The following is a 16,918-nucleotide window of genomic DNA, read 5'->3' on the forward strand; positions in this document are numbered from 1 at the left end:
TTCATCAACAGAAAGAGAATTGTCTGCTGGCTCAGTGAGCTGAGTTGGCTTTCAGCAGCAGATCAGCTCAATCACCTTACCTAACTGCACTCTTAGATGCCAAAATATCAAAAATGGGCCATCTTTGCTTTATTTATTTATGCAGCGCCTTGTACAATAAAAGCCCAGAATTAAGGTTTCCAGATAGGTATCAGCAAGAAGTTACTTGCTTCTATGTAATATAAATGGTGGTAGTGAAGAGGTTAAAAAGAGCCTTTTTTTTCTTTAATTTAACAACAATAATAATACCAAGCAAAACCCTTCTTAATCATTACTGTAACAAAGGGCAAGTCAATCACTTCAACCACTTAAAAAAGTTACATACAGAGAGAAAAGCAGAATAAATGAAAACAACTCTTCCAGCCTTCCTGAACTCCCCCAGACAGTGCTACTAAATATCTGCAGTATTAAGACGAAGTTCCTGATCAGTAGGTTCACTAAATCTGGCCCAAATAACATGAAAAGTTCTACGCATAATAAAGAAACTAAAAAGTTTGTTTATTGTGTGGCCTATGTGTTAAAATATTTTACAAAACAATTTCTGTTAACCCAAGTAGAGTTTCCCTCCTAGAAAAAGCTGAAAAATATAGCTGTGAATAAAAAAAAAAAAACTAGCAAGTGCCTAAGTACATGTACTCTCTCACATTTCAGGCTCTGAAGGATAAATCTTCTCAGATTTTTGATAACAGCATAAATATTGCTTTTACTTTAGCCATCAGTAATAGGAATTCAGAGAACTTAATGATGTATGTGTCTATATATATATATATATACACACGCATAAAAAAATTTAAAAACATTCAAACTCTAGGATGTTTAAGAAACATCAGGGGAAAAAAAATCACCCTTCACTATTAATATCTCTCAAACAAGCAGGCAGGAAAAAAAGATTGTAATATATGGCAATGAGCAAGAGCATCCAGTGTATTTTAAGATTCTGTCTGTCTTAACTCACATAGCTCAAAGATGGGTGGGCCGTTGATTATCATGGAAATAACTGGGTAGGAATGAATGCCTGAAGAAGCAAGAACCAGAATAGCAGGGGTATTGTGGGCTCCAACCAGTTATCCCAGTTACTGACAGCCATTTTCTTCTTTCAAAAAGCCCGCATTTGGTAAAGAATGCGGCAGATACAAATGTTTTGTCACTGGTGGTTGAAACCAGCATCTTCTCCAGGTTCGACAGAGAGGATGCCATTTTCATTTTAAAAATGACTGCAAATATTAGTTAACGTTCACAGCATGAACCTTCGGCTTGCAGGGTTAGAAAGCCAAATCCTCTAACTTTGTGACAATTACGGTGGGAAGGCTTAAAACACCATCACTTCCTAACACCAGCAAGTAAACCCAGTTAGACAAACCAGTCGTTTACACTGGTGGCCACCTTCCCACTCCTTTAATCAAATGGAAAGGAGGAGAACGAATGGTCGTATTAGAAACTGTTGTTAAATAAGTGGAACGGGTCAGCAAAGCAATGCTGGGGGAACTCACTCCCCTTCTGCCTGTTACTTTGTAGTTAGCTTTGGCTTGGGAGCCTGAGTTAGTTGATTTCTTTTTCTCTCATACATTTTGTCCATGCAGCCATGGGTTTCTTACAATTGAAGAAATTTATTATTTTTTTTTTCCTTTTGAAAATCTACTAAGCTGCTGGGCTCAATAATATTGCCTGGTCCTCATCCTGCAGAAAAATACCCATATGCATATTAACACCTTCACCAAGAGGAAAACACTAGGTAGGTGTGTAAAGGTAAACATGTTACAAAATCTCTGAAAGGTCATTTTAAAATGAATTATAGTTTAAATAACCTAATGCATTCTTCAAAACAAAATGAAAGAATTTAGTGTAGACTTTTACCCTTTCAGGATCTAGGGCATTTCAGTTGTCTTTGTGCAAACTGAAATTGCAAGAAGGTATTTCCAAACAGAAACAAAAGCTGTAGGCCTAGATTAGACATTAAGAGTCACAATTGTTAAGGCAATACTAAAACTAGAAACATTCTATTTAAGGATGGTGACAATTTCCAAAAAGACAGAAGAAATGCACACAAAGAGATTAGCACTGCAATAAAAAAGTTCCTAGCTATACCATTAAACTGAAAAAGCATTATGTCGTCAGAAAGTTCCAGTTACACAGGTTCACAGGAAGACTGAGGTGGAAGACATGTTCCTCCCACCACACACACACACCTTTCCTCCACCCATAACGCCTAGTTTTAAACAGACAGTGAGGCTCAAAGGCACAAATCTAGACTAGCGCTTTGTCTCACAGCAGACTTGGACAAGATCTTGAGAGGAAAATCAAAGATGGACAATAATCTGCCTGAAGGAAAAATTCTTAGCTTCCTCACTACGTGCATAGCTTGTCTGGAAGCACAACAGCTTCTCTATCACAAACAATTCTTCTTCACATAACTCTTGTTTCTTCTCATCTTAGGAACACCCAGCTGCTACACCCTTACCTTCAATAACACCTTGTAGCAATGCATTCCCTGTGATCTATGTGCAAGAGTATTTCTGTTTCCCAACAGTCATTGCAAACAGAAACCTGCTAGATCCTCACTCCCTGCTTCCCCTTCCATCTACAAACAGCCCATGAAGCTGCCAAGCCCAGAATTCTGCATCACGAAACAAATACGCTTCCAGGGTATCTCCACGCACAGTACTTCCAAGCAACCTAACTGCAGGGTAAGAAAGGCATGCGCGACACAGGCAGGGTCTCTACTGGTACAGACAGAAACAGGCAACAGGAACATGGACACCCTCGGCAGCTCTACTCTCAGGTGGCATATCAGAGGTCAGGGAATACTCTCTTGCTGAAAAAGTCCTATTTCTTTCTATTCACCTAAGTGCTCCTCAAACACCTCTGCTACTTTCTGCCTACCCCATCCCCACAGTATTTGTTCTTAGCCATTTTCTCTGCCGTCGGCTCCCATGAGCTTCTCTATCTGCCCAACATACCAAACCCTGGAAAATGACTAAAGCACAGGGCACTTACAAAAGCCCTTCCCTTGGCCTTAGCCAGTTGCTGTCTCCTTCCCACGCCGCCAGAGTCAGCAGTGGAAATGCTGACAGTGTGAAGAAAAGATAGCCTTCCCGCTCTCCGTGCCAACATCACGGCAATCTTCAGCGTCCGGGAGGAGTCCTGGCAGGAGTCCTGGTGCTGGGCCTGCAGCACTGTGGGGGGACAGGAAGCATCAGTGAGAACTGGTACAGGCACAGGGCCAGCGCACCACAACATCTCTTGCAGACATTTCCATTGCGTTCCAGTCAGCACATTAAAAAATAAAATAAGTGTCTTGGGACCGACTTGTATGTCCTGCAGGCTCCATATGGAAGAAACCCTACCACGGAGAATGTCTACAACTGCAGTCAAAGGTATGCCTTAAGCTGTTCAGACAGACACAAAGTAGGTTTATCCCACCTAGCTCATACACCAATAAATAGCTCAGCTGCAGCAGCAGAAGCCCAAGGGCAGCTGCACAAAACCGCCCTGGAAAGTAGGGTAGCGCTCACATCACATGCTGAGCAGCGCACTCCCAAGGCTACCGTGCTGCCAGGGTTCTCCCCGTCGCAGGGTTGCACGTACAAGTTGGAGGTGCGCATGTGACTGCTGACTGAATGTCCCCTGAAGGTCAGTAAGGAACACTTGACAGGCAGGTGGAAGTTTCTTGCCCCTTCAAAACATCCTTTGTGGTGCAGCAGTTTGAGGATCAGTCCCGTGCATTAGAGGTGTTAGTGCAGCAAGGTTTCCTCACACGTACCAAAAGAGAAATGGGGAGGGTAAGCTGACCAAAAGCCTCAGCATTTATCTGCCCTAGGAAAATATGCACGATTCTCTTTAAAAAGCTCATGTTGCCAAATGTTATTCTCTATTCTCTTTCCTCTTTTCTGGTGTTCAACCATAATTTTACTCCTATGTTTCCTCTAGATGCATTAGACAAATACACGTTAGCCAGTCTGTGTTAATTTGACAAAACACAAAATTGTAATGTGTATTTGGGTAGGTTATACTGGAACAGCTAGTCCATTAACTACTTGGTGGGATAACAAAGTCTCTATTTTTAACATGCAAATTCAGATTTTGTAATTTAAAGAAAAAAAACAACCCACAAGTAACAAGCAGAAATACAGACATGGAAAGGTAAAAATGGCCGAAGAAACCAACAGCAAAGCAGCCTCTTTTACTAATGCGTCAGAAAATACAGATCTCTAGGGCAGATACAGGAGAGAGACTGAAGAGAACTTCAGTGTACCTAATTTAGTCATCTTTGCCAAGTGAAGTACAAAAAGGAAAAAAAAAAAGTCAAATTCTTAGCTCCTCTCCCAGGTTTTGTTCACTTTTCTGACAATATGCTTGCTTTTCCTATAGAAACTGAAGCTGGGTAAAGATCAGGTTAAGACATCAGCACGTACTCCAAAAACCCACCAGCATAAACAAGTTGTTAGAAAGTCTAAAGCATTTTTAAATGCTTTCAGTGGTGATTACCTTGCTAAGACATGTTCAGTTTTAATTGTTGAGTCTGTGATTCCTTGCTCAGTTCCATGCAGGCAGACCATGTTTGCCTGTACAGGGACATGTCTGACATCCGTGAAACCTCATCCCGGTGCAGTCACCTGCACTTGCTGACAATGCTAGTACCATATAGATGGATGAAGTTATTCTTACAGCGGCGCGCTAACAAGAATTATTTACCAGAAGAAATAGGCTGCTCTAATGTTCAAAGCTTCAGCTTGAAGCTGCTACCTCCTACACACATCACTTCCATGTCACATCCTGCACACACATCACACCCGGGCTGCTACTCAGGTGCAGGTTTGCAAGTGTAAGCTGTGAACCTTTAATTCTGTGGGAAGCTTCAAGCCTTCAGCAGAGATCCTCATCTCTCACCTGGTTCCATGAAAGGCTGCTTATTCTAAAAATGCCCTGGCCTACAACATTTGCCTTCTTAATTATGAACTCTCAGCAATGAAGACCAAGAATAATGAGTTTAAGTGTAACTCTATCAGTCTCCGGTGGGCGTGCGGCTGCTCCAACAGCAAAGAACTTCTAGTGATGTGATTCTGTCTTAGAAAGGATCTGGCAAAAAGAAAGTCAAAAGCAGACAAGCACAGCAGATTTTAAGGACTTATGGCATGGACTGCAGGATTTCTTCAAATTTCCACACAATAAGCCATCCTTTCATAAAATCTGACTTTCAAACTGCACTCAAAAGTTCTTGAGTGTCTTAGATGCCCCGTCTCATTTTCAAAAGTGTCATCAGCATTTTGTTTGTGTGCAGACAAACAGAATCCACGTTCCCTCATCACTCTCAAAATGGGATAGGATACACTATACATGCAGCACTTACTAACTAGAAAGGTGAATCTATTGCTGAATACAATTTTATCAACCCCCCACCGATGCCTAGCCCGATGTTCACAAACCACCATCACTGTTCATCAGAACAACAAGGGAAGCATGAAACTGCAGTTTGGAAAATTCTGGCATAGAAGGGAAATGTATGCTCATCTATTTATAAACGAAGTCTGAAGCTAGCTTTGCTGATCGTCCTATAAATAGTGACTTGCATGAAATCCAAAGTAGCGGAACTGCTTTTTCACACGTTCTTACTCCCTATTCTAGAGCAGCAGTTTTCTGCAAAACTTCATTTCCCCCCCCATCATTGTGGTACTTTTTAAAGCTTTTTGAAGCTTACTCCTATATCAGGGGAAAAAAAAAAAAGCCAAAAGTCCTATTTAGTCCTTTGCAGAAGGGATACGAAGGGAAATCTTCTTTCTCCAAGGCTGTACCTAGCAACATTTACTTAACCATTTTCATTACTTCGTTGAACTGTCACTTTTGCAGGAGAGTAAACACGTCAAACTGTTGCAAACCCTGCCTGTATTTTGAGGGAATATTGCTGCCTCATCAGCACGCTAGCTAAGAGAGGAAGGAGTTTTAAAAGTCTGCTAATATTCTGATATCAACAGTTCCTCCATGCCTATAGAATCCACGCCATCTGTGAGAAATTTCATCACAAAGTAGAATTAGTGGATGGCCGAGGGGAACGTTGAATTGCATAATTAAATCTTAATTGTGGGCTAGTTTCCTTGGCTCTTGCTCTCAACTTTTATCTTCATTGTAATTAGCCAGAGGTCACAATGCTTTATTCCTGTCTTCCAGGGCGTATGATATTATTAAAACTTCCAAAGCCTAGAACAAATTAGAAGGTATTATTTAATACCTTCATCCTCTAGAAACAAAAACAAAATCAGGAAGAAACAGCAAAACTTACACAGCAGGTGATGCTTCTTGCATACTTCCTCTCCAGGAATCCTGTCTCCTGGAAGGCAGCTTTATTTCCAGTTAACCGAGTATTCACCTCATCTTCAAAAGTTATGACTTTTTATCCAGATTATTGTTATAAGCTGTTGATATTAGTGGAAAAATGCTAATGTATATTTTACATAGCCAAGCAAATTGTGACAGGCAGTAGTAACACTGGCTGGTGGAAAATCCCCAGATTGAATCATCCGCATGTCAAAAGTTACGTGCCATTTTTTTGACCCTATGAGCAGTAGCTCCACAAGGATGGACTCAGCACACCTATTCTTACTTATCTAGAAAACACCATGTAGTGCTCTAGCCCTGGGTAAGCCAACAGTTCCCAAACCCACCTGGGAACCTTTGCAGCAAAACTGAGGTTTGGATTTCATGGAAAATTCCAGAGGATTCTGATTTTGCAGGCCATCCAGTTTCTTATAAAAGGCTTTTATTTTGGGGAAAAAACAAAATGGCTATTAGGAAAGTTTGAAAAGTGGGATAGCTGATGGGAAGGAGAGGCCCTATAAAATCAAAGACTGTTTTTCCCAATCCCCAAGTGCATTTAGAGCCTTTGTGTTACCCAGGGAAAATATCATCACAAAACCAGGTGACAATGTAGTGATTTTTTCAGTCACGAGATGGACTTTTTTTAAGCACCTGACAGACCAGAATTTGATTTTGCCTGCACTCGCACTCAAGATATCACAAAGCACTTTAGAAATCGATGCATTACAGTCGTTCAATCATCTCTAGCAAATGTAAGCCTAGAACAGAAAAATGGCCTTCAATGTATGACAAGAGCCTGATGCCAGAATTTCAAGATGAAATACATAGCGTGGTAAAGATTTGTGATTGCACCATTCCCCTCAAGTGCCTGTAACTCACTCAAAAATATATATGTTTATTCAAAATACATATTGCTATGACAATGGCCTACATTCACAATGTTTGGATCTAATCCAGGAGATTCTGAGGATGCAAGAATGGTTAGATCCAGAGTTGAGGTACAACGTTGAACAAAACCAAAGCCATGGGTTACCTAAAATAAGTTTCATGGTACGAGTTATGCAATTTACATAAGAAGAATGTCTGAAAAATATACTGAGCTGGATAGAAGTGTTTTTAAACGTGTGCATACACACATAAGAGTACAGCCTTCTCAGCAGAGCCCTATACAAGACCATGTACCTACCCCAGCCTTGCTCCCAGCACAGAGGCTGCTGGGAAGTATTTTCAGCACAGGCCCACTGGTGGGTATGAGGCAGCTCCACCGATTTAGTGGTATAACTGAGATCAGGATCTGACCAAAAGTTTTTAGAGAAAATAAATCGGGGGATTTTTTTGAAAAGCATACACTACACTGTATTATGGTTCTTTCCCAACCTCATAAACATAGCTAAACACTATAGAAACAAACAGTAGCTCTGTTTACACTGGAGGAAGTTGTAGCTTGTCAGGATACAGTTGTATAAATAATTTAAAAAATAACGCAGTGCACACTGCATGTCCTTTTAAAAAGGAAAATAATGGAATGGAAAATTCTATGTTCCCACCACGCACAGAAAGTCATTCTAGTGTCTGTGACACACAGGCCCACGCTAACGCCTGTTGACAGTTTCCTTCCTTGAGCTTTGGATCAGGCCCATGGTGAAAACAGGGAAAGCGATCTACACCTTTACAAGGTGGAAGAATTCAGTGTGCACTTTTCACTTCGAATACAAGTCTACATACTTAGCAGTTATGTTTTTATAATGTACAATACAAAAGGAAAATAAGGGTTAAATGTAATGACAAAGGAATACAACATGAAACTGCAGTCATTTTTTTGTGATCTTTACCTATTTTTTGTTTCATTTTAGAATGAGAGACTCACAGGGACCTAAAAGTAAAAAAAAAACCACCACCCCCCTCCTCCCCCAATGTTACTAGCCGTAAGTTCACGCACACTTGTATATCCTGCTTCTGCTTGAGTAGAAGCCTTACATTTTTTTTATTCTCATGAACACAGTGCAAGTCAACAATAAAAACATACATCGCAGAACTATTTGGTATCTGTGTTCTGTTTGAAAAGCCTTTCACCAGAAATCACATTGAGCTCTAAGCAACCAATAGGTTTGGGGATGGGAAATACATTTCGCAGCTTTTCACCCTTCAGATTCTAATCTAGCAGAGTCAGGAGAGAGGTATTACTTCTAAGCAGCACTTTTTATGGCCATAGAACACTCCCCACCAGCCAGATGCTCATAATACACTAATGATCCCTGACAGTAACTAATACACGTGTAAGTAGTCCCACAGGGAAGGCTGGGAAAGAACAAATTTCTTGTTTCAGCAGAGATACCATTAGAGTCATGTTAATAAAAGCATACAGGGAAAACAAAAAATAATAAAAATCTCTTACTCCCTGATGTCTCCCAAGCCCAGACACGCTCCACTATCATGGTCCTTCAGCTAATGAAACAATCTAACCCACAACACTCGATGTCTGCCCTGTACGAGCAGGGTGTGTTTTCAGTGAAGCTAAAAATACTAAAATACAATCTGTGATAGCTCTTCTAATTTTGGTGCTAGCCCTTTTAGGATGCACATCTTCCTGGACCTCTGGAGAAAAAAGGCGAAAAAAAAAAAAAGGGGGGCGGGCGAAGACAAGACTCAGGTAGTGGTTTTGCCTATTTGCCAAGGAAGATTTGTGTAATAGGTGGTCTGCACCCATCCAGGGCAAAACATTGTTACTTTAGGAATCAGACCTAAAGTAACCCTCCCAAGCCCGTTTTGCCTTGGTCATTGTCTGCTTTGCACCAGAGCGGCCTCACAAATCTACTTTATTTTCTGACGTGCTCCATACAACCCAGAAATGTGATGCAAATGAGTACGTGTTTGGTTTACAATCTGGGCCTCAGATCTCAAACCAAATTCAGTCCCATGGTAAAGGACAGCACAAACTGAGATAACACAGATTATTTAACTAACAGGGACTCTCTTTTGCCATCTTCTGTGGCTTGCAGTTCTCACCATTGCTAGGCCAAGCTGTCTGGAGGGTCTGACAACAGGAGCCATGGAAATAATTCATTTATTCCTCTTTCAGCACTCCAGTCTATCGTGGTCTGTTTGTCCTTAGAGTTCTGGTCTCATTTCACCCATTTTTCTTACATGTTTTGCCACTTCTACAGTAGCTGGTGTTTATTGACTTAAAACCTTTAACTGCCCGACACAGGAAAGCAGCCTGGACAGGACAGTGCCCTTCTCGGAACAGTTGTTCCTTAAGCGGCTAAGGTGGAAACAAGTTCCAGATTTCAGATGCATTCTTAAAAGGATAAAAATTTTTTTTCAATTTCTTTGTCCAGATGAATCCATAGGGGTACATTGCACTCTGCACAGAATTCCTTCGTAGCAACGAACACCCAGGGCTGCTTAGAGGGTGCCAAGGACAGTGCTGCAGCTGTGCAAGGGAAGGGTCATTTCATCAGCCAACGGCAAGAGCTGGAGGCTTAACGAAGCTGCAGACCCCGTGATTGCGCTACAGGTCGCCGAAAGCACTGCTGGCCCCTTCCGTCAGAATCAGCGCCGCGCGTGTTGCAAGGTCTTTGGGAGAAGCATTTCAGCACGTTTTCAAGAGACTCACTTAAAAATGGGGTGTCTCTTTCTGTGCTGGCTACAAGAAAGCAGCAGACAAAAGGAACATGCTGAGGACATTACATATTGCCTGGAACGGGGTGAACGCCTGGGGCCGCATTGCTGCCTAAAGGCAGTTGAATTTGTCATTCTTAAAAAGCTATCATTTGATTGCAGCGGCCATAGAGACAGACACATCACAGCAGCATAACTAAAACCTGTGTATTTGTGACCTGCCCAGGCATGGTAAAAGATTTCAACTGCAATTACACTTGCAATTAATTGTACCCAACATGTAAATTACAATTCCATCTTGTTTAAGGGTCTCCAGTAACATCCCCCCTCCCTGGCTGTATGAATCACGCCATGATTCTGCATGCAAAGGCTCACGCTCTCAGTGATCAGCTCTCGATGGAGGCTTTAAACCAGCGTCAATGGCTTGTAACAATGTGCTGATTTTGACAAAAAGTTTGGATTCTTTCAGAGGCATCTCATTTATGTGCATGGATCCCACCTGAAAATTCACTTTGCCTTTGGTCTTCATCCCCTTGAAGAATCTGGTTGGCACAAACTCCTCTTTTTTTTTTTTTTTTTTTTATTTCACAACTTTTTTTTTTTTAAATTTGCGGATTTTTTGATAGATTGTTCTGGGGTCGGAGGAGTAGAGGTGGATGCCTAAGCTTTTCATATTCCAAGAAGGAGCACACTGCAAATTGTGTGGAATTTGCTCCATCTTTGTATTCAGAAAGATTTTCTATGAATCATACTCATGCTCTTCTCTATCCTGAGACAGACCTAAAGACTTTATCACTGGAGGCCCAACTCACTACTAACATAAAGGTCACCGAAATCAATCCAGATGCACTGATCTATTCCATCACTGTTTTCCTTATAACTTTAGGTAGAAGAAATAAAAGTAATGTAAAATTTTACGTGTTCAAAAGTCTTCGTAACTGACTTTGACATTATGACAAGGGAAGAATCTTGATCAGCTCCCTCTCTACTGTCCTTTGTTTTCCAGGAGAAAGGTTGACATTACCTCTGTCATTACTGGGAATGCTGCTGGAATGCTACACCTGCTTTTGAGGGCAACTCTTGAGAAAAATAAAAAGTTGAATACGTGGAAATGATCAGAAAGAAATATAAAATTATTTTAGAATGAAAAAGCATGGCATTTATCAAAACAAGGTATTCATTCTAATTTATCAAGCAGAGGTCCAGATATTATCTCATCAGTTTTGTACCCACTGAATACAGAACACATTTCAGACTTGAATCCACCAGGGAAATACAAGATCCATCGCCCGAAGATAATGGTAGATAAATTCCCAACAAATAAAGTGAAAATTTTCCCACCCATGTGAGTAATTAATTATCATAACCATTCACTTTGAATGTACTAAAATGTCATGGACTCTCTATCAAATACCAGAATAAAACACATTTCTGAAAGTGATCCTGTGGCTTCAACAGTAACTTCTAGCCAGATGAAGAAATTACTCATTGAGCTTTGACGACCTATGCCATGGAAACCATACTAGATAATTATGGTGGTTCCTTCCAGCCTTAAAGAAAAAAAAGTACATACACTTAATTCACTTCACTTTTGACACCCACAAACTAAGGAGTCACCTGTTGATAAGTTAAACCAAATAACGAGTTACTTTCATCTCCAAGTAGAACAGATGAATTCTATGTCATTTATTCTTCCTAAATCGTTAACAAAAAAACCTTCAGAGAACCTATACAGGAGGAATGGGTGAAAGGATCAAAAGGTTTATTAAAGGCAAAAGTGCAAATGTTCAAATCCAACTCCACTCTCCCTGACCTCCTATTTTTAGGAAACTGGTTACAACTTAATTATTACTGAAAATTCTCCCTTTCAGTCAAATGTTGTTGACTTTGGCTAGCAGCTCCAAAAGATATTGGGGAAGAGGAAGACACAAATGTGTAATTCCATGTGAAACCAGACTAATAATCACTGTAAAATAGACCAGATTTGTTGTTGCTCTTATTCTCTCTGCTTCAATGGAGCTGAACTAAAAATTGAGTTATGGAAGGAAGCTGTAGAAGTCTGCTCTGACTCCATATACCCCTGGATAGTTGTCCACCTCCTTCAAAACATTGATGAAAAGGCCTCTTCACATCCCTTAGTCTAGAGACTTTAACGTCATAGCCTGCAGCTTTATTTTAATTCACAGCTGAAAGCTTGTGATAAGAAAAGACAGGAAACAACCTTACAAATGAATAAAGACATGTTCAGTGTGGATCTATGTTCACCTAAAAATTCAGACTTTCCATTATGGAATGTACCTACTAATAACCCATATCTGCTTTTCACTGTAAAGGCATATTCATCCAATGTATTTTTACACTCTAAATTTCAACAAAGCCTCCAATCAGATCCTTGCTACAGTTCAGAAAAGCCAGTGGCAAGAATGATAACTTCCGTTTCCATTCCGGGGCTATTGTTTGGAAATTTCTTACTCTCTATTAACTAAAATAAAAATATGACAAATATACTTCAGTTGTGCACATAATGACAACAGATAAGACCACCCTATTTAAAAGCCTCTGTGGTCCACCATGAGCCACATCTTTAAGGTATTTACATTTTTCAGTATCTATAACAGTTACAAAAAGGCTGTTTGTTTGCTACTTGCCATCAGATCTCAGAGACAATTCTTTTTTTAATTTGAAAATTAAAATTTAATTTTAAAATAAAAAAAAAAAATTTAAAAGGGTCAGTTTCTTTCTTCAATGTAGCACCTTTATCTATCTGTCAAGACTGGAAGGAATGGAGATAGTTTGCTTTAAAAGGTAGGCAGACAGTAATTGCTTGAAAACATAAATTTCCACTAAATATACTATGCTATAACTGTCTCACTGCAGGCCATGTCCCTGCTGGCCTCACTGGAATTTCCCAGTACAGACCAGTTGCTGTGTGGGTTTGATTTGCTCCTCGCACACAGGACTCCCCAGCAGAGCTGGGAGCCTGCAGAGTCAGAGCAAGCCAATTCAAAGCAATATTTAGAAACTTATTAGCCCAGTAGATTTTAATAGCTCCTCTTCTAACAAGGCAGAGACTGATGGGGGTTGAGGAAATCTGCCACTGTCTAAACACACACTTTCACAAGTCCTGCGATCCACGCAGCAAACACACGAAAATACGCTGGCTTCGGGGATGATTCCCTTCCTCTCTGCAACGAAAGAGGTTGCCGAGGCTCTGAAAGCCAGCGTTGCTCCAAACGAAGCGTTTTTGGAAATAACAGCATTTCTAAGAGACGCTCGCGTCACGCCACCCACGGACTCTAGCTGCAGAATCGGCAGCTGCACCTGCTTTACTCACCCACGGGCAGCCTGTTCCCAAGATACGCCACCAGGTGTTTACAGGAGACGAACAGGAGGCAACCAGTCTCTGCAAGGCCTGTTATGCTTTCCAACAAAATACCATTTCTTGAATATATTATCATAATTCAGCTTTCCAGTTGCCTAATTTTAAAGAGTTATAACACCATGCTTTGGGGCAAGAGCTGAGGGACTAGGGGCGAAGTTATGTTAATTAAAAAGAACAGCAGCGGCTCTCTCCTGGTGGGGACACTGATCCAGGAAGAAGCTGCTGTGCAGAAGTGAACTCTGGCTCGTGTTCCAGCCAATAAAGATTACAGGCATCGTATCACACAGCCATCTTTTCCTGACAGAGCTGATAGAGTAGCTGTGTCGCTAGCGCTTACGTTTTTATCCAGAACTGTAAGACATTTGACATTTTTTATGAAGACCCTGCTACTGGAGTCAAGTGATTGCGTAAGAACATCAGACCTCTTTACAGGTCATGCTTTTCTACCCATCGCAGAAAAAGTAAGTTTGTTTTCTTTTTTTAGCTGTTGAAAAACGCTTTAGAATGCATCCAAGACCTGTGAAAGCTGAAAATATGAAAGGCAAATATAAAAAGTTCACCTGCCTTTTTTCTTCAGTCTCATGAAATTCAAGTCTACCTCCTTTTCAGGAGGATCTAGTTTGGGGGATTTGGAACTTCAAGGCTAGCAACAGTAGCAGTGAAATGAATGGGTGGTCCAAGCGAAGAGGTGGATGTCCACCTCAAGTAAAGCTCTCTTCTCCTCTGATTAGAAACACAAATCAGTGGAACTTCAGGGAGCCAGGGAGAAATCCACTAGTCTACATTGCAAAACGCCTAGTGTTACCTGGCTACTTAGGCTTTTGGAAATGAGGTCTTCACACAGACATCCAAAGTGGAAAACAAAACAGACTCTGCCACAGATGAAATTCCTGTTAGGAGAGTGGACATGGAAATCCAATTAGCTCTTTGCCTCTCAGATGAACCCTTCAGGTCACAGTTGAAGCACAGTAACATATGAGGGTGGAGAAGCCTGCAGAGCCAGTCCTAGGACTGCATCTGCACTATGCATAAACGGAGAGCTTTGGTTCCTGGTTCTGTACTTAGGATTTTCCATAAGGCATGGATTTAATTTTAAAATATGACTTTTATGTAATTAGTACATTTTGTGCAAAACTGGTTAACTCCACGCCCTCAAAATATCATGCGCTTCCCAGCGTATAAATCCCAGACCTTGACATCTAAAGAATGCTTGGCAGATGCAACAAGAAATACAGCCAAGCTAGATGTCAAAGGTATTTGTTGAGTTTCCAGACAGCCAAGGATATTAACACCTTGCACATACTTAGAAGGGATAAGATTTTTGTGGTGCTGGAGACAGTGCGCAAAGAAATGATTATTATAAGAGAGTTTTTATGTGTTCTGCAAAAGGTTTGTGTGTTTGGTTGGCTTTGAATGCATGTGTCATGAAGAGAACCCTCCAAGATCTGCAAATATGAATTCAGAGTGCTGGCTGGACTTGGTAACCTCATCCAGTTTATTAGGACAGAAACTTTTTCATGTGTGCACATAGATGGAATTATCTGGAATTCAAAATAGCTGAAAGGGAGGGAGATTCTCTCAAGTGACAGCCTGCCATTTCTCAGCTGCTTGTCGCTGTATATCTCTTCAGAAAACTGCCATTGAAAAGAAACAAAAGAGAATCTGATTTTCCAGTGCCTTGAACTCAGGGAAAAATAGGAGTGGAAGGGATCCCAGAGGACTGCTTCGCCTATCTCCCAGCCCTAGGGCACACCCAGACCAGTGTTTGAGATTCCTATTTTGACAGGCCTTCAGTCACAGCTCCACACTGCTCCCTTCCTTCTCCGTGCACCTCTTCACCTATTCTAATCCTACAAGTTTGCCCTAAAATCCAGCCCAAATGATGGCACGTCCTAAAGCAGGACGGTGTGATTTTCATACTGTATTGACATCCCTCAGATTTTTATTGGTGTGACTTCATGACAGACAACGGAGCAGTTTTGTGCCAGCTAAGGGCCCTGCCAATCCCTGATGAAGTCAGTGAACAAGCCGCAGGCAAGCAGGCCTGTGCGGAATATCCACCCAGCTTTTGCAGAAATCAGGACATCTTTTCGCGGAAGTTCAGTGGAGATCTCTTAAAATACAAACTCGATTTTACTGGATTTGGCACAAAACCACTCCTGTTTACCATGGCTGCGGCAAGGGAGCGGCATACGGTGGCTGCAAGAGCTGGGAGGAGCGGAGCGAGCCCTCCATGTCAGAAGAGAGCAGAGGCCACAAAATCTGGCCTCAACCCGTTGGCCTGTTTCCCACCCCTCAGGGTCTCCACCCAAGACACAGCCCGTGGGCTTCCCACTCCTATCCAAAATGCTAGCGGGCTCTGATTTTTGTACTGAAGCCCCAGACGAGACTGTAGCCTGCAAGGCACGCACCTTCTCTCATCCGCGCTCCCTCTTCCCTGCTCCTCCAGCCACAGCAGGAGGGAAGAAGGCAGAGGCCAGCAGGGAGCTGGCCTTCAGGCACCAGGTCACCTGCCCGCACCCTGGCCCTCTGGCTCCTGGCAGCCCCAGGGCAGGAACTACCTGATCCCCCCGGGCACATCTGCTGGGGATGGGGAGGGGTTGTCCCCTCCTGGGGGCAGCTTGCTCCCAAGCAGGATGGGTGGGAGGGAGGGGGAAAGAGGATTGGATGGAGTAGGAGGAAAGAGAGGAGAAAGGAAGAGAGGACATCCTGCTGCCAAATGCATTTGCGGTTTTTATAAATAACAGAAATCTTCCTCCCACCATTGACTCAGTTAGAAATCCACACCAGGGCAGGGATGATCCACTTGGCGCGAGATCACAGTGATAAGAAGCTCGATCTTCAAGGTAGTTTAGTTCAGCATTGACAGGGCATCATAGGCCAGATTCTGTTCTTATTTTCCGTATCTTTAACTACGCCATGACAGCCGCCAACAGCAGAACGCTGCCACCCAGACACAGAAAGGCTTGCAACTACCTCGAGGAGCGCTCATCTCTCAGCAGCTAGCGATGTAAACGGTAGGGGCTCAGGTGGCAATTGGCACACTCCGCCGGCAAGCTCTGCAGCTGCCCCCCAACCTGCGCACGAGCCCTGTGTTTGCCGGCACAAAAAGATCTGTGTAGAGGCACTGCACAGTGTGGCAAAAGACTTGTAAATGCCTGGTGTGACGCCACCGCTCGGAGCCCAGGGTCCAGCCACTTCCTCTGCAGGAGATTTTCCAGTGGTTTCCCAAATTATTTTTAAATTATTTAATTGATTCAGGCACGTCTCAAGGCTCCAACGCAATGCTCATTGTTTGGAAGAAAAAAAATGAGATTTCCTTCTATTCCACCAGCCCTTCCAACTCTGCTCCCTGTTCCTTTGTCACATCATTTCTGCCTATGTCTGAGCTGCAGGAGAACTTCCTTGTCACGAGGGACGAGCATACGCCCGAAGGTCAGGTTCAGCTTCCTCTTAGCAGCCACAGGGAAGGCTGGAAACGGGACCAAGCCGGCACAGAGCCAAAAGCATCTTCTAGCATAATCTGGTCCCTGTTGATCTTGGAACTCCAGGAGAGATTTGAGCCCT

This window comes from Larus michahellis, chromosome 3, assembly GCF_964199755.1.
Source record: "Larus michahellis chromosome 3, bLarMic1.1, whole genome shotgun sequence".
Taxonomy (NCBI): Eukaryota; Metazoa; Chordata; class Aves; order Charadriiformes; family Laridae; genus Larus; species Larus michahellis.